This window comes from Rhagoletis pomonella, unplaced genomic scaffold (assembly GCF_013731165.1).
Source record: "Rhagoletis pomonella isolate Grant_MI unplaced genomic scaffold, Rhpom_1.0 Rhpom_scaffold_00010, whole genome shotgun sequence".
NCBI classification, from domain to species: domain Eukaryota; kingdom Metazoa; phylum Arthropoda; class Insecta; order Diptera; family Tephritidae; genus Rhagoletis; species Rhagoletis pomonella.
In genome coordinates this window covers 25,997,470-26,016,469 of record NW_023458564.1, presented here as the reverse complement: position 1 = coordinate 26,016,469, position 19,000 = coordinate 25,997,470, and the positions used below count along the sequence as shown (strand labels likewise).

Genomic DNA, 19,000 nt, shown 5'->3' with positions numbered 1-19,000 from the left:
TTTTGATGACAAGGGGCAACATTTCTTCATATAAAACATTAATTATAGACACACAAATTTTGACTGCAATATCGATCACAATTGAACACTGCACTTCACTCTCGTTTCGAATTTTTGAAAGCGTTTTTTAAGCTATTTAGTGGTTGAACACTTCTTGGAGGCACTTGGTATTGTAAAAACAAATATGCGCAATTGGATCCCTAAAATTACAATTATTTTTTTATTTTGTTTAAATCTGTCACTTATTACAAATAAAGAAAAGTCAAAGATTTATCAAATATAAATGTTTTTATATTCTATTTATTAAAATAATAATTTACAGTAATAATATATTTATTGAATACTTTATTAAAACACAAATTTGAAGTCCTAATACATTTGTAAAACTATTTATCTCAAAATGTTATTAATTGTTTGCAAGCGTATTATAGTTTCCATGCATTTTGAGAACAAATAAGGGAATATGTACACATATATCGTGGTTTAAAATACAAAACAGCGTATCGTCATTCTGCAAAACTGCGTAACTGACATTTGCTGCCAAAAATTTGATTTGTTCACACAAGCTTTTGGCTCAATCCTTATCCATTCGTCCTGAAATATACTAGCCAGAAATGCGATTGCTTTATAAAAAAGAGAACCATTTTGAAATATGAGTGTTTTTACTCACTAGAAAATAATTTATGCAACCTCACATACGCGGTTTTGCATTTTGTTGATACGCGGTTTTGTACTTTAAACGACGATGTGTGCGTACTTCCACTTCATAGGACCATGGTTAGATCCCTGGTCAGATCATAACCCAAAATAGCAGTCGTCCTTCGGAACGCAATAGCAAACCTTCGAGCATATTTCTGCTTTGCAAACTGTTCTTATAAAATCATTTTGCGTTCGGAGTCTGCCTTAAATATGTAGGTGTCTCCATTTGTGTCACAACAACATAACTCATGCCTCAAGTTTGAGCAGAAGCTCGGCCAAACACTTAGAAAAATATTTTAGCACCAAATATTTATTTGTTTACTTATTTTAAGGGAGATGTCAATCTTCTGGTTTCACATTTTGAGTACAAAAATCTCAACCCTGATACTATTGTATTAGTACTGGATGATAATGACAGATTGCATGATTGAGTTTTTTTTGCATTCACATGGGTATCAAGCATTCCATAACACACTACATATTTTGTGTTTACAATTTGTAACCAATCTCAAGAATGGTTGTTAAATTTTTAAAATCAAACAATCACATTTTTTAAACGAATAAAATGAGAATGCACACTCAATTGATTCAATCATTAAACCACTCTGGTTATACAAACCATGAAAATATATGTTTATCTTTATCATTACTTTTGGTGAAATACTTTGAAAGACATGAGTATTTACATTGAAAACCGCATTAAATTTTATTTCAAGAAAACACCTAAATATTTTACCCATCAACTATAAATTAATTTCACTAAGATTTCAATCAAAAATTATAATTTTAATGTTATAATTTAATATAGGCACAACAAGATTTATCACGTTGAAAATTAGACTTAAACTTTTTCTAAGCCAAAATTTTTTTCGATTATGCCTTACATCAAAGGTTATGCATATTTTGGCATTTATTAGGTAAGAACCCCTTTCAAGATTGAAAATTTTCCATAAATAATAATTAGCCAATGTGTAAATAGCTCAACGCTAATTACCTTAAAAAATTCTCTTTACAGATTATTAACTTGGCAACCGCGTCTGCAAAGCATCCTTTTGTTTTGTGTATTTTGTATGTGTTTATATAGCCTTACTCATTCGCTTACAGGTAATGTAAAAGCATTTAGCATAAAAAGGAATTAGCTGTCTACGCCGCATTTTCGATTGCGTAATGCCAATGTTTGCAAAAGTACTAATGGAGCTTTTAACCAAAAAAAGGTTGCATCAAAGCTTTCACTCATACACTCGTCAACTCAATCGACCACTACGCTCATCACCCATTTGATAACCCCCTTACAAATTGAAAGGAGTGCAAATATTTGCTTTAAATGTAAGTTAAAAAACAAAAGATGCAAAATAATTTTAGGCGCGGATGTCTGTTGCCAAAGCAAAATGTAAGCAAACTTAAGATATAAAATAAACAACAAGCAACAAATGCGCGCATTTAAGCCGCTTACCAAACATCTGAGAGCGCGTATAAACAAACCGAACAGAAAGAAAAAAGGGTAAAACAAAAATGGAAATTAGTGAAACGTTGAAATCAAAAAACCTTCTGAAAAGGCAAAACGAGTACTTTTGCTTATACCCACAGCTTCAGCTTCATTTGGTAGAGTAAGCAGCATGGCAGAGTGGTAAACAATGTGCTGAGCCGAGAATGAAGATGTTACGGAAATGATTACAAAATTTTGAACTTGTGAATGTGAATTCTTCGTTCTGTACTATGTGAAGCTAGCCATATGTATTGCCGGCGTGTTAGGGTCTTACCAAATGAACTTGTCCGGTGCACGAAATGTTTAAAGTTTGTAGCAAAAAATATTTTCGCTGTCGGTATACCATAAAAACTGTTTTTAAGCAATTCGCAGAAAACATGGAAAGTGGAAATTGTACGAATAGCGTGAATGAGCTAAGTTTGAAGTTTTATGTCTTTAGCTCATCGGTTAAAAATCGATTACAAGATTTCACCCAAACAAACCAACGTACAATTCATACAAACATACAAACGTTCCCAGTTGAATGAGTGCTTCTACAAACAAAATAAAGTACTAGACAGATTAAATAACGTCGAGTCTTCTGAAAAGGATGGCAATATATTTTCGCATAAGTTAGAAATCTATGCCAAAGTTGGTTTAATAATAATAATAACACTAGTTCACAAATTTAAGTTTGGTTTTTGTTCTCCAAAATCCACTATCCAATTTCTATGTAGAATTACTCGGTGATTCCGAAAATCGAGTTAATTTTGTTTCTTTGGATACGTTTTTGAGATATTTGCAATTTACCGCTATTCAGCTTAAAATAAAAAGTGGTTCCACTTAATCACGTATATCTTACGAACCAGTTAACAATCTTAAAATGAGATACGTCAAATGAAAGGTAATGAAATTTTCCATAAACAATATATATGTACATATATCACTTTCCGATAGGACTGATAGTTTCTGACAAATTAATTAATCATTCCATTTTTTTTATTTTTTCATGAAAAATTAACACAAAAACAAACTTTAGCAGAAGAAAAACTAAAAAATAACGGGTTCTGTGCCAAATTTTTGCATTTGTGCTAAAGCCTGTTTTGTTACAATGAAATCAAGTTACTAATGAAGAAAATCGATCGATAAATAAAGAAATAATGAGCGGTCAAATGAAAATACGCAGATTTTTTATATGAAAAATGAGCAGGAAATAATATTACTCATACGCCATATACACCTATGTAGCACGCTCTTATGCTCATATTTCATTAAAGAAATCTTTGCGTATTTTTGTTTGACCACTTATTATTTCTTTATTTATCGATCGATTTTCTCCATTAGTAACTTGATTTCATTGTAACAGAACAGGCACAAAATTTGGCACAGACCTGTTGTTTGTAAAATTTTTCTTCTGTTAAAGTTTGATTTTTTTCACTTTTTCAATAAAAAATAAAAAAAAAAAACTGGAATGATTAATTAATTTGTCAGAAACTATCAGTCCTACCGGAAAGTGATGCATATATGGTGAATTTTATTAGCTTTTATTTGCCGTATCTCATTTTAAGATTGTTGAATTGGTTCGTAAGATATACGTGATTAAGTATGAACCACTTTTTGTTTTAAGCTGAATAACGGTAAATTGCAAATATCTCGAAAACGTATCCATAGAAAAAAATTAACTCGATTTTCTGAGTCACCGAGAAATTCTACATAGAAATCGGATAGTGGCATCCATTGAACATTTTTGCTGTAAAGCAGTATAATTAACGTTGGGCAGTATCGATACCAAAAGTACTCGGAACTCGATTCTCAAAAGGATCGATAGCACCCGATTTTTAAAAGTATCGATACTCAGTACTCCAAATGACTCAGTAATCACAAAAGAACTCGAAAGTACTCTGTACTCAAAAAAGGAACTCGAGAGTGCTCAGTACTCAAAAATAATCTGTTCAAATAATCGCTTTGATACAGGTACTCAGGATCGATTAAAAGTACTCAGTATTAAGTGTCGAATAGACTTAAAAAGTACTGAGTTTTATTAATATTAAATTTTCAGGAATGATTGTACTCAATTTGCAGTGTCAATAATTTTCAAGTACAATACTTGTACCCAGTATAGTTAGCCATTAATTTGACGTAATTTAGTCATGTACTACATGGGCTACAAAACTGCATACTCAAAAATTCTAAAAAAAATTTTAAACAATTGTTTATTTGTAATGTACTCATTTTACAAAACTTCGGTGTAAAAAAATCATAACCCAAATTATTGTACAGTGCACCCCATGATACTATATTAAATATTGCGCAATACTCAGAGATACCATTGTGATTTTTTCAATTTGTTTTTGAGATGGCATATTTTCAAAAACTAATATTTTTATAAAAAAATGTAAAAAATTTTTCAAGAAATTTTTTCTTTTTAATATTTCTCTACATAGAGAATTTTGATGCATGTATGTGTGATTTTTTTTTTAACTTTTTCCTCGCCCCGTTCTCGAGATATTTGGAAAACTATTAAATCAAGTTGTTTTTGTTTTTGTGCTGTTAAGTTTTTTAAAATGTATTAATCAAACTCAAATTTCATATTTATTTATAATTTATGTGTATGCATCAACCCTAAAAATTTTAAACAACTCAAACACATGAAGTGTGAACCCCGTCCGTTGTGATATGGAATTCCCCGTATACAAAGGACGTTTTGCGTACATCCGATTTTAAAATTCAGATATTTAGAGGGTGCCTACAACACATTTGATTACATATTTAGGCAGGTTCTGCAAGTGCATTTCCGAGTGAATTTCGACCCCATTTAATTTGAATTCAATGTGGTTGGAAGTGCCTGCCTATATCGTCGGTCGCTACTCACAAAAAAATTGTAGAATACTGTCCACAAACCGACCTGACACCGACAAGTCGGCAAGTATGAAAGCGCCGACAGCGGTTTCGGTTCCTTCCATAGTATTCGAAATAGTGAATTAGAGATTAAGGAAGTCGCCGAGCTTCACAACTTGCAGAGTACCTTTGAATCCAAGTGATAGTGCTGATATCTCAACATAAATACGATAAGTCTTACTTCTTTCTTTGTCAAGGGTTCTGAAGAAGCTACTGGACTTGTAGTTCCGACCAGAAATCGATAGAAATATAATGCCTAGCTGTCAGCATACCTATTGAAAAGGTAGGTCTGCAGACACTACTTAGTGCTGTTAGCTCCTATGAAAAATCTAACACTAAGCTTGAAGGAAATCGCACTAGACGTATACCTAGATGTCGAGGGTGCCTCCTTATAGCCTTGCTGGGGCTGGATCACCCCCTGGTGGAGATGTGGGAGGTGTCTATAACTAGACACGCTGACGGCAGTAGGAAAGCACCCTCAAGTTACAAATTCTTTCTTGGAATGATGTTCCGCTAATTTTTCGGAAGAAGTAAAAAATCTGAACGTTATTCTGGATAGAAAGGTAACCTGGCGGCGAATGTAGGAGAACATTGTAGGAAAACTATGACTGCCCTGTACGCCTGTAAATCAACGAAAGACGAAAAATGGGAAGCCCCGCATTGTGAACTGGATATTCTATATGAATTGTTATACGCCCTCTTACAGTAAAAAACAAGCTAACAAAGGTTCGAAGGCTGGTGTGCATGATGATAACGGTGGCCTTATTTTCAACGTGGAAAAAAGCCATAGACCTTGCTGCATTTCCTACCTTTAGACTTTTGCGGTAAAATACAGGTAAGCTGCAATTAATGGAGTTGAATTAAAAGCGTTGTTCAAATGGAGTTTTACGAGGTCCGAATATCTACCAGCAGACTTTGGGCGCCTAGGCTTTACACTAGTCTGAGGAATTATTTACAAACAATGTTTAAGGCAAACGACTGCCGTGATGGGCGAAATTGGATTTTGTGCGCTTCATCAGAGCAACGAATTGGTTTTAATGGTTTAGGTAAGTGAATGAACGTACTGAATATTTAATATGGCATCACAATGAGCTCCTGGTGAAATAAGTGTGTTCTTTTCACGTACTGGATGAGGGCAGCCAAGATAACCTAAACTATAATAGAAGGGAAAAAGGCAACACAACTTCAAGCTGAGTAAATTTAGGGTTGGAACTGTCATCCGAATCATGAAAGGATTGTGGTTTTGATTATCTGTGTTTTTCAGAGACCGTAAAAAAATCATTTACATGCATGTGTATGTATGTATATACATATTTTGAAAAAAAAGCAGTACAAAAATTCTTTTACTCTTTATTAGAATATACGATTAAGCAGGGATTATACGATTTGTACATTTGTAAAGATTTGTATATTTTGTCACTTACAGAGTATGGTTATTTGGGTATTTTTATTGAGCTGAACTTATTTTCGATCAAAATTTCTAGATAACACCACCAAAATGTACAAATCGTGTGATCCCTGCTTTAGAATCCTCCCTTATTGCAAAAAATGATTTTCTGATTTCATAAAAAACAAAGAAAACTGTCATCGAGATTTATCGAGCCCTCACCGCCGAAAAGATGGGGAGCGAAACTTTTTTCTAAATTTTATTTTTGATACAGGAATCTTCCGTCAGCATCTAAATAGATGCATTTCTGCATCAAAAACAATATTTCTGAAAAAATGTCGTTTACATCTGTTTGGCGGTTAGGGCTCGATATTACAACAATACTTTCGTATAATCTTGAAAATCTATGCCGAAAATTTATTTCAAATACATCATCTTACCGGCCTATGAGAAAAGCAACCAACACCAATATCTCTTAAAACCTTACTTCTTTTTGACTAAGTGGAATTACCCTGTTTACGAAAATCGATAATATAGCGAGAGGTATGTAAATTTTTCCCGCCTCTATCTTAGTAAAATTTTCGTAATCAAAAATATTCTTAAGCACATTAACTATGGCTTATTAAAAAAAAAAAAAAAAAAATGCGCTTTTATCGAGTCACAGCGGCATGCATCTTCATCGTTCTCATTAAAAAGTGCAAACAAAAAAATAAATAAAAAAACATATATTAATAATAACAGCAATAAGAGCATCCTGCTCAGCGGCAACATCAATGATTCTCGCAATATTATATAAAGTAGCTAATTTTGTTGTAGTTTGTTTTCTTTACATCATTTACTGCCACCATGGTCGTCTTTGCTGGCAGAAGCGCGACAGCGCGAATGGTGGTGGCATTCAACTCGCTGGGTACCGCCATTGCGGGCGTCAATTTACAGCCGCCGTGGTGCGCCTTAACTTATGCTTATAAATGATATAATGAGTGTGTATGCATGTGTGTGTGTGTGCGTGTGTGTGTGTGTGTGTGTGTGTGTGTGTGCGTGATTTTTTGTTTGAAATAATAAAGCGTCTAAATTAAAATCGTGTGTGAAAGTCAAAGCCATGCACACCAGTGAGAAGGGAGGGAAGCATTGTTCGTACCCTGCAGCAAAATAAACTGTTTCGTAACTCGCACCGAACTAGCTTGAAAAGGAACGGTTCTGGTTCTTCAACTATCCCAAAGCAATGCTTTCAACTGTCTTTATTAACATAGCAATTTACTACGAAGTGGAGCGCAACTGCACACCGCAAGTTTGAACTGCGCCGCTCTGCAGCTGTTTTGCAGTGGTTCAGTGGCAGCTTTGAAATTTGTAGGCTGAAACCTGTGTTGCCGTTTTGATCCATATACTTCAAAAGTGATACGTGAAATTTTCGGAAGATACTTTATTTTTCGCTCATTTCGCGAGATACTTAAACTTATTTTGATACATGTTAAAGAGAAAATATTTATGTATGTATGCGGTGGCAGCTTTTAAACTCTGATCAAAAATATTTAAACGTTTTGGGGCAAATAAGCTTAAAGCTCATTCATTTTTAATTTACTGTGCTTGCCTCATAAACAGCTCTGCAGGTGCAGAGCGTATATTTTCAGATATAAAATTGATCCAATATGAAAAGAGAAATATAATTTCATTACAAACTGTTGAGAATAAGATGGGGCGTATTCACAGTAAAAACAAAGTCGACACTGAAGGCAGTCTCAGCTTTTTGACACAATTTCCAACAAGTTTAACGTGGAATGTATCACATAATTTGATAATTAACGTAAATGATAGACAGGAATTTTACATATTGATAATTATAAAAGGCAAAATTATGAAACCAAATAGCATTTTTTTTAGTTTTTCCTAACTTGATACTTTGATAATTAAATAAAAAATTTGTGGTACATTTGATCCATTTTTGGTTTCTTTTACGATACATTTTTTTAAGCCGTCGCGGCAACACTGCCTGGAACTAGGGCTTTGCCAGATTGTCTCTAAATTTTGCTGCAGGGTAGCTACCAGTGTTGCCAAGTCATTGTAGTGAGAAATCATCAGTTTGGCTCTCAAAAATCGTAATTTTCATGTAAAAATCGTCAACATATAAGCAAAATTTTAATAAACCGAACCAGGAAGCTCTTTTAGTTTTTTTTTGTCATTTTATTCTAGCTTATGCTTGCTATACGTAAACAATAAATTGTTTAACTTTTTTACGAATTTTTTAAATTCGCACTACTTTTAGCAAAACTATTTTTAATTGACATACAATCAAATTTTCATCTTAATTTTTTCCAACTGCAACTTAACGATGTGCATTAAAAACTGTTTATAATTACAAGTTTTGCTAAAAAACTTATACATACATAATTCCCTTCGCTCAATGAAATATGTACCACTATACAAGGTCACAATGCCAAAATTACGAATTTGACCGCCAAAAACTCCACAAATAGTGATAAAACAAAGAATAGAACTACTTATCGATAACTACTATTAGTGCTGCCACCTGATATAATTTCGATACGACAATTATGTATTAGCAGAAATGATGAACTCTCAATGGGTGTTTACACTGCAGTTTTTAGTTGTCTGCGTAACTGTCATCAAAGCAGAGTTGTGAAAAATGCGTTGATTTTTTAATGCATAGCATTTTAATGTTAATGTTAAAATAAATGCATACATTTTTTAAAGTTAGTTTAAATGAAAATTTCAATGCATTAATTCCGAGGAAATAGTGGTAATGAATTTTTTTTTGCATTAACATTAAACTTTGTAAATGAATGCTATTGCAATCATTTATGTATTTCATTAGAAGTATAACAAGCATTAAAAACCCATTAACAAATTTAATTTTGAAGCGAAAATTCTTTGTTGTCGTTCAGGGTAGAATTTTGGGGTCAAAAAAGAAAGTACCGGAAGTTAAGGCTGGTTTTCACTATGTCCGAGTCAATGAAATTCGTCGTCAAATAGGTAAAAACACATTGTCAAATGGAACTAAAAACGGTTTATTGATTGATTTCGATCAGAATAGGTCTTCAGGCGTATACATTTGCTACCAAATTGGCTATATGTCCGTATTTTTGGCCCATAATATAATCGCTATGCATCAACAATCAGCATAAAAATCTACGAAAGCTCACCGAGTTGCAAGCACATTGCTTTTATTTTCATAAAACATCCAACAATATTTACAGGAATATTTTTACAAATGAACATAATAGAATAAAGCTGAAAAAACTATTAGCAATTATTCGAAGTCCTTCCAAAAGAGGTTATTTATAAATCACTAGAAAAAAAGCACTTAATGGTTTTTAATAAGGCAAACGAGCAAAGTCACTAAATACTTTAATGCATTAAAATTTCTTCATTAGCTTGGATAATTTAATGAAGATAAATTTCATTAGCATTATGTTTTTCAGAATTAATGCATTGAAATTTTTATTCGCATTAAATTTCAATAAGTAATGCATTAATTATTCACTTTAGCATTATTGCGTTAAGTACCATTAGTGAATTAACAAATTAATGCATTTTTCAAACTGTCATTCAAAATCGTCATTAGGTCATAAAAATCGTCAAATCGTCATGGGAGTAAACAATCTTCAAAATGACGACCAAATCGGCAACCTGGCAACACCGGTAGCTACATAAATACACACACACATACATGCGGAAGAGTGGCAAGCAACAGGCATATACTCGGGTTACCTCAGACAGCAAACATTGTGACGCGGGTAAACTAGACACAGCAGGGTGTGATAAGATTCACACAAAGACGACGGTAACGATAGCGATGGTGCATTTAAAAGCTTTAGGTATAATTTATTATGAGTCTCTTGCGGTAAAAAAAGAAAAATATGAAGATATGCTCCCTAAGCAGCAACAACCAAAATCATGACAATATTTAATGATACCGACGAGCAACACCGCCTCGTATTGCAAATATGTTGCGCGTTGGTTGCTACAATTCTTAATATTTTTTGCTTTTGGGTTCTTAAAGTTTAACAATATGTCACACAATTAGTCCAGAAACAGTTTTTTGACTAATTTCCATTAGTTCCTGGAAACAATTAATTAGCAGGGCCATAGATATTGCTACACACATTTTATGCTGTAAAATTAAAAAGAACTTTAAGGACCTATTTTACGTGTAACAAACAGGAAATAGTTTATTGAAATATCCGTCTTTGGCCTTTATATACTTCTTAAGTTGGCCTGGCTAATTATCAAATCCGCACGCACCACTTTCATTGGTTCTTAATGGAATATGGCAAACCAAGTACTCTAAAACTGTAGACAATTTGCAATCCTGTGGGTTCAAATCAGTCCTACCAGAGGGCCACTGTAGAGGAAATGAATGCTCGCTTATTCTTCACGGAAATGCAAAACAGTGACCGAATCGAAAGAAACACCTTACCAAACCATGACTAAAGCTGGGTGAAAACCCCTTGCGACCCATGGAATCAGTTCATATGCTTCCTTTGATGACTGTTCATAACGTCTATCTTTTTGTTTGTTGCATTATTCCTACACGGTCAAAATTTTTTCATGGGTAAACAAGATTTTTCGCTCCGAGTTATGAACGTGCTTCGCCAAACGACGTTTGCATTCTTTCATCCTAGATCTTTCAAAACTGCAGTCAACAAATGTCCGGTACGACGTTTGCAAACCCCAAGTCTCAAGCTTTTTTTAATAAATAATTTCACTCATGCACTTTTGCGTGAAATTCATCTCTTGAGCCATGATTTTCGTGTTTTGTAGGGAATTTCACTAAATTCTTGATATGACATTTAAATTGTTTGTCTGTTTAAACTCACTAATATCCGGAACGACTGAATAAAATTTCATAAGGCTTTAACTGGTATCTAGACAGTGACCTCGGACATAACATAGGGTATAGAAAAGTGGGATCTGACAACTCGGCGTGGCACCTCTCACGTGACATTTTTATTCAGCTATAACTTCGAAACCGTAAGTCACATGACTTTGAAATTTGGTGTGTTGACATACATATCTATGGTAGATGTTTATTGTAAAGAAGATATATTTTTGTAAAAGGGGCGTGGCACATACTATAGGAGTGAAATTTTTGATCAGTCATAACTTCGGAATCATACGTCACCTAAATTTGAAATTCGGCTCTGCATCGTAAAATATACTTTTGCAAAAAATTTTGCCGACAAATGGCGCCAGTGTCGAGTTATTTACAGAACCTAACTATATCACAGTAGGAACATCAGTGACCCCGTTTGAACGGGAAAACTCTTTCTTCCTGTGGAACAGCAGGATTTTAAAAGGAGATTACGCACTCTTGGCAAACCTTGCAATAGTTGTAAATCATTGAAATACTTCAATAGTTTATTCCATGCAAAGGATTTTCATTTCCGTTAAAAATTACTACCTTTAGCTTTGGATTTTAAAAAGTTATAATGAAAAAAAAAATTGTCACACCGCCTTTCTAAAGACACCATAAGGCTCCTCACTTATTGCAACGCTAGGAGAAAAAACTTTTTTAATTGAAATGTTACTCGGACCGGGGATCGAACCAAGGTCCTTAGGAGTGGTGGCACCTCTAACCGATTTGCCACAGCGGAAAAGCTGACCTGATATTTTTTGAGTAGAAAATAATCAATTTTGTTTGGTTTTAAAATTTACGTATGGCATTATAACGTAACATAAAATGTTTCGTGATCTTTTGGGTTTTTGAGACTTTTCCAGATTTTATTCGAACTTTTACGGGCTTTGTAGGTATTCGTTGTGGTTTATTTTTAGGGTCATTTGGAGTGATATAAAGGGACTTTTCGATATTTCTGGTGTTTTATTTTTCAAATTAAATTATCAGTCACCCGCTGGTGTAAAATGTTAGGGCATTTTTTCGTATTATTGTTGCTTATATATATATATATATAGATACGAAAATCTCAAGTTTTGCCATTACACAAGAAAACGCCCAAACCCATCAAGTTAATATTGGGTGCTAAGTTATGGACCGTTACACCGTTTTTACATACCAGCTAATTTTTGCAACATATTTTAATTTTTTATGAAAAAAGTCATATTTAACAAGGAAAAAATATCCAACCAAAAAATCAAGCTACTAACGATGAAAATCGATGGTAATTATCCATCATTTTGCTTGGTCTTTTGGAAATGTGCAATAATAATGTTACTCATACGCCATATCGTACAGGACCGTACTCTACATAGTCGTACATGGCGTACGAGTTACATTTCCCATGTTAAAGTTTGAATTTTTTTCCATTCGTAATGCAAAGCCAAAATGAAAATATCTTGTGAAAACGACTTGATCTAGAAAACCGGTACACAGATCCGTAAGCTACGAACCAAAACTAAGTTTACCTGTCTCCGCGTTTTTTTTTCCAAAAATTATTAAAAAGTCTGCGCTTCAATTTTGTATGGAGTTTGAATTCTGTATAAACTGAAAATTAAATAAAATTAAAAACATGCTTAGAACTTTTGAGTGCCCGATCATTTTTTAGACGGACTGTATTCAATTTGACAGTGAAGCAATGACAATCTTTTTACCAGTATTCATCATTTGATGATGATAAGCAGGACCCATCTCAGCGAGACGGTTGAATGGCTCATTTGACAGTATTTATGAGCAACCGCAATCAGGCGCACATCCAAACAGAGATTGACACTGTTTGTATACATATATATATATATGTATGTCTTCATATGCAAGCATTAAACAAAAAAAAAAAACATTTGAGGAAGGTTCACACTTTTTATGAAGACAACGATTTACAATTTCCGCCAACACAATATTTAACGGCTTAGCCGCGACTTTGCGCAGAACAACAAAATCTACCACAAGCGAACGTAATGAGTGCAAAATGTAGCGGAGATATTAAAATTTCATTAGCATGTAATGCTAATTAATTTCATCCTGTCTACGCATGAATTATTATCTCGCGGATTTTTCCATTACACGCAGTCTCTTGCCAGCCCCTTTATTTTATAAATGCGTATGCGTGTGTGTGTGAATGTATGCAAATGGGGGCTTATTGGAAGCGCTTAATTTTTCTGCATGTTTTTTATTTACATAAACTTTTTGATAAGGTTTTTTTAGTGGCTTGCTGTTGGGTTCATTGTTCTTTTTTTCCGCCCGCCGTGCTGTAAAATGTTTCTACACAGCATGCTGGTTTACTCAAGTTTTGTACACAGCCCACCAAAAAAAAAGGAGATGTTTTTGATCGAAAGCTTGTAGCGGCGTGAAAAAAAAGCAAATGCAATTCAATTCCAGATTAAATCATTATTCACCCCATGCGTATGCGTAATCCAAGCGGATAAAATATGATAAAGGTGTGGTAGGGAAGATAACAAAAAATATTATCCTTGATTATGGGCATATCTGCATAGTATAATTTTTCATTTTCGTCTGTGTTTGTAATTTATATTTTGATAGCGATTACTACGCGAGTTTGTACGTAACTAGAGTCAATTAGTTATGCACGTGTGAGGTGACATGTACACTTGCGTACATACATACATATGTGTGTATCTTACTATTTATTTGATAAATTGCCAAAGCAGTTGTGTACAATTTTTCATTTATTCAATGAGGAAAACAAGCAACCAATTTCCTTCATACTCTTACTTATAGTCATCGGTGTAAGCATGGATTTAGTTTGAAAGAGGCTTTCATAGGCAAATGCTTCTTATAAAGTTGATTCATGTTAGCATTCTTAATTTTTCTTCTATTTAAAAAGATGTATAGAAGATATGGTCCGTGATTAAAATAAGGGAGTTTCTTATTAGCGAAGTTTTTAATGCATAGAGAGAGAGAGAGAGAGAGAGAAACAAGACGCCTTTTTCCGGAAAAGAAAAGGAGAAAAGGGAGGCAGAAAGTCGTTAATGCGAGAAGCATGAGAAACTTGCTGGCAGAAAAAACGCCTAAAAATTCTATTGAAAAACTAAGTAATTTTCTAGAAAACCAATACTAATGTCCAGTAAGGTTTGCAAGACGTAATTTTCAAAACTTTTTGTTTACAAATTATGTTGTCTGCTACAAGATTACTTCTTTTGTCAGTTTAGCTCCTATAGGGAGACTAAAATGACCAAAAAAAAACCGAGATACCTGAATATAATTACGTGTCACAGATGGCCGTTCTGTACACCACTTTTCTAGATCAGGGAATTTTCCAAAATAATTCAGTTTTAATTGGCATAGTGTATAAAAAGGGCAAACTTTAAAAGGGGAAAAATTAAAAAATAACAGATTTTTCGAATTTATGTATCTTTTCATTTGTATTAAAGCTAGACCGCGATGCTGCTGGTGTTTGCAGCTGATATCAACATTGTCGACTTCTTTTGGGCGACAGATAAGAGAAATATATGTTAAGAAGAAAGAAAATACGCTGTGTACGAAAATCTTACCGTTGAGGAGTAGGCTTAAAAAAGTTTGTCCCACTTACCTGAAATGAGAGAAATAAAAATACATTAAACTGTCTGAATAAGTAGAAAATGTAATTATATATACTACACATAGATAGCATACGTTTATTTATAACATAAATACAAATATGATGCTAACGTGATATATGAATACAAAAGGATTAGATACATACATACGTATTACGTGTTATGTATATGTTTACATTTTACATTTTACGTATAAATATCTACTGTGAATTTTATTTAAGCGCAAACTTTTTTCATATATTTTATTTTCCGCCTAGCTCAAACTTTATGCAATTTTTTTTTTTAGCAGCGACAGCCTGTCTGAATTCGCTGAAATAAATCAGTCGCCGGACATAGTAAGCGAAAAAAATTTCTGCAGAAAATTTTCTTGTTTAAAAAGGAGAAACGAATTTTTTGCAGTTTTGAACCTTTTACAAATTAAACCAAAATTTTTTCGACTATTTATTCCATTTCAACATGAACAAGCTTCGATTTTAGAATGTTTGTTGCATTTATGTATAAAAAAAACGACTACTTCCCAAATTTACCAAACACGCGTGCATTACTGGCTACTTGTAGCATCTCGTTGAGCAACATGGCTTGATTTGAATTGCAAATTCGCGAAATGTCGGTACTCCCTTTGTTTTTTGTTTTTTTTCTTATTGGGACTTTTCGCTAGTTCTGAAAAAGGTACGAATTTCAAGGTTTGATTGACTAATAGGTATTAACTTGAAATGTGCTTCAATCTACTTGGCTTGTTGTCGACTGGTCAGATTTTTTTAAATTAGCATTCGATTTTTTAAACGAAAGTGTAAGATATTATAAACAAGAGTGAGTGCGCCTGAGCCACACTGTAAAAGTGAAACTTATGTACTTATGTTAAATAATGAATACATGTATATTATTGGTTTAAATTGTGATAGTTAGCCGGCCCAATTATTGTTGTCGACGTCGATGTCATATTTTCATCAAAAAATTGCCCTCGTAAGTGCAACTCCAGTCTTTTTGAGGAAAGATTTTCCTCGTAAAACTACTGTGGTCAGCGTAGTTAGGGCCGAATATTATGTTATAAACCTAAGGTTCTATTTTAATCCATAACATCGTACATCATACAAGAACAAAAAAAAAAAATCTATCAGTCTTTATTTGATGCCATGTGTCTTGTGGTGAGTTTAGGTGTATTGAGTTAAAGTCTGATGAATTTAGGTGTGGTAAGTGCAGGTTTGGTGAGTTCAGGTGTGGTAAATTCAGGTGTTGTGAGCACGGTTGCCACTTTGGTAATTTGTTACCAAAAATTAAATTAATTAAAAATTAATTAACCGGCATGCCGTGAAAAATCATAATGGGGTATTATTACGCTATCTATTACCTTGTTTATACCGACACATAAATAGCTTTTACCCAGCTCGCTGTGACTAAAAACGGATGCATAAACAAAATTTCAATAAAAATAATTCATTTAACGCGAAAACTGGCTGGTTTTCTTTGTACAGCCCGTTTTTAAGAGGAATTAGTGTTATAAAATTTTAAATTAAATTAGCACCTTAACACCGTTTATAAAGTTTCCATGTAAGTGCAAATGTAAAACTCATTTTTGGTAACATTTTCTCTAAGCTTGTAGCAACCGCGTTTGTGAGTTGAGGTGAGTTGTGTATACGAGTGGTGAGTTCTCTCTTTCTTCTACATATATCTTTTTATTTATAATTAATTTCCCATAATATTATTTCGCCTATCTTTATCCTTACATTTATCGTTATTCTCATATAGTTTCCAGGACAGATTAACCATCGAACCGGATCATTGTTGTCGCCAGGGAGTGAAATTTATTTCGTTATTCGATTAACCGTGCTGTGAAACGCCATTGGCATAGACAATGCAAGCATCTAATGAGGCGGCTCTTGGAGTTTTCGAGAGAAAGATTCTGCGAAAGATTTACGGACCTTTACGCGTTGGAGATGGCGAATATCGCAGACGATTTAACGATGAGCTGTATGAGCTTTACAACGATATAGACATAGTTCAGCGAATTAAAATTCAGCGGCTCCGCTGGCTTGGCCATGACGTTCGAATGGACAGAAACGCTCCTGCTCTGAAAATATTCAACGCGGGCCGCGATGCTGGTAACAGAGGAAGAGGAAGGCCTCCTCTGCGTTGGAAAGACCAGGTGGAGAAGGACTTGGCTTCACTTGGCATTTCCAATTGGCGTCAGTTAGCACAGAAGAGAAATGACTGGCGTGCTGTTTTGGACTCGGCCAAAATCGCTTAGGCGGTTACAGCGCCAATAAAGAAGAAGAAGAAGAAGAAGAGAAACGCCAGAAAATTCCAAGAATTATAATGTTTCAAAATGAAACGAACCCAAAGGGAGCGTAGTAAGAAGTCAAAAGGAGTCAAAAGAAGAGGAGGAAAACCTTCAAATGCACTCTCGAATGGTGCTTCCTTCAAGAGTTGCGGCAATTTTATCAGGCGTCTTCGCGAACTTAACACCATAAAATCAAGTACTTGCTTTCTAACTCATTACGTAATCTTTCAATGCCCATAGCTTCTGAATGAAAAATCGGAAATCACCACTGTGCAGTCTGCACAAAACTAAAAAAGTAGGTATTTTTCGTGCACTTAACCTCAAATAGCTCAACATATTGGTCCAGTACTAAGCTCGAACTCAAGTTCTACGTAGAATATTACTTCGATAAGGACCTATAGCTGCATAACACCAGAAAATTTCAGATCTGTATTCATAAGTTTCATGTCCAGAGCTACATTTGATTACATGTTAAATCGCAGATTCACTGAATTTTATTTTCTGTAACGTAAAAGTCCGACTAGTGTTTGCAAATATCTACCGCAAAATTGATTTGATCAATTCAATTAACACATTATTCTTGAACACACGGTATTAGGAGATAAGACTTTTTTGACATTATAAAACAGCTTCAACAATTAAAAAAGTCTAGGTGCGGGTGGAGTCGAACATTAAATACCCGGCGCAAGGATTAAATATAGTTTTCACCTCTATTTCGAACAATTTCGATGGTACGTTCTTTTCAAGGGATTGTTGTTAGTATCAATTTTGAGTAAATTAGCGTCTTTTAATTTCGAAATATTGAAGTTTCAAGCATTTCTGAAATTATCCGTATGTTATTAAAGTTGGAGTAATTTTAGTCCGATTTCAATAACTTTTAACGCTTTGCCTTTATGTGCCAAGCGAAATAATCGTACCAAGTTTGGTACAAATTGATTGAACGGTTACCGAGATATACTACCTGGTCATAAGTGGGCGGTGCCACGCCCATTTTCCAAAATTTTATCATAAACGTATTTCTTGGTATAGAATTGTTGCAAGCGTCAATTTTGAATAAATTAGCTTTAATATTTACTGATTTATCGAAGATTTTGTAGTTTTCTAAATTACCGTTATATGGGATGTAGGCGTGGTTATTGTCCGATTTTAAAACTTTTCGACCATTTGGTATGTTGTGCGAAGGCCAATAACTGTGCAAAGTTTGGAAGAAATTGGTGCAGCGGTTACCAAGATATACACATGTAACCATAAGTGGGCGTGGCTACGCCCATTTTTCAAAAATTAAAATATTCTTATTTCTCGTCTAAAACTTATTGTAAATATCAATTTTGAGTGAATAATCTCCAGTACTTACTAAAATATCGCAGTTTTCGTATTTATGAAAATTACCGTTATGTGGGAAGTGGGCGTGGTTATAGTCCGATTTCGCCCATTTTCAATACCAACCTACCTTGGGTAAATGGAAACCTACGTACCAAATTTCGTTGAGATATCTCAATTTTTGCTGGAGTTATCGTGTACACGGACGGACGGACAGACAGACATGTCTTAATCGACTTCTCTATTCATTCTGAGCATTTATGTATACATTTGTCCATATCTATCTCGATTCTTTTTGGCTGTTACAAACAACTGTTATGTGAACAAAATTAATATACCCTTGTGCACAAGTGCGCTCGGGTATAAAAAAAAACCCGAAGAAAAGAAAAATTTTCTTCTCTCATTTTCTGTTGAGCCAAATTTTTACGAAAACGTTGAAATATTTTTTTATAATACCATATTTTTTGAAAATCACAAGAATTTACTA

General features: G+C 34.0%; 1 protein-coding gene across 1 annotated transcript in view; it reads right to left on the bottom strand.

Moving 5' to 3' along the window:
* Positions 1-19,000, bottom strand: part of LOC118746567 — a 545,514-nt gene that overhangs the window by 180,508 nt on the left and 346,006 nt on the right. The window lies entirely within an intron of this gene.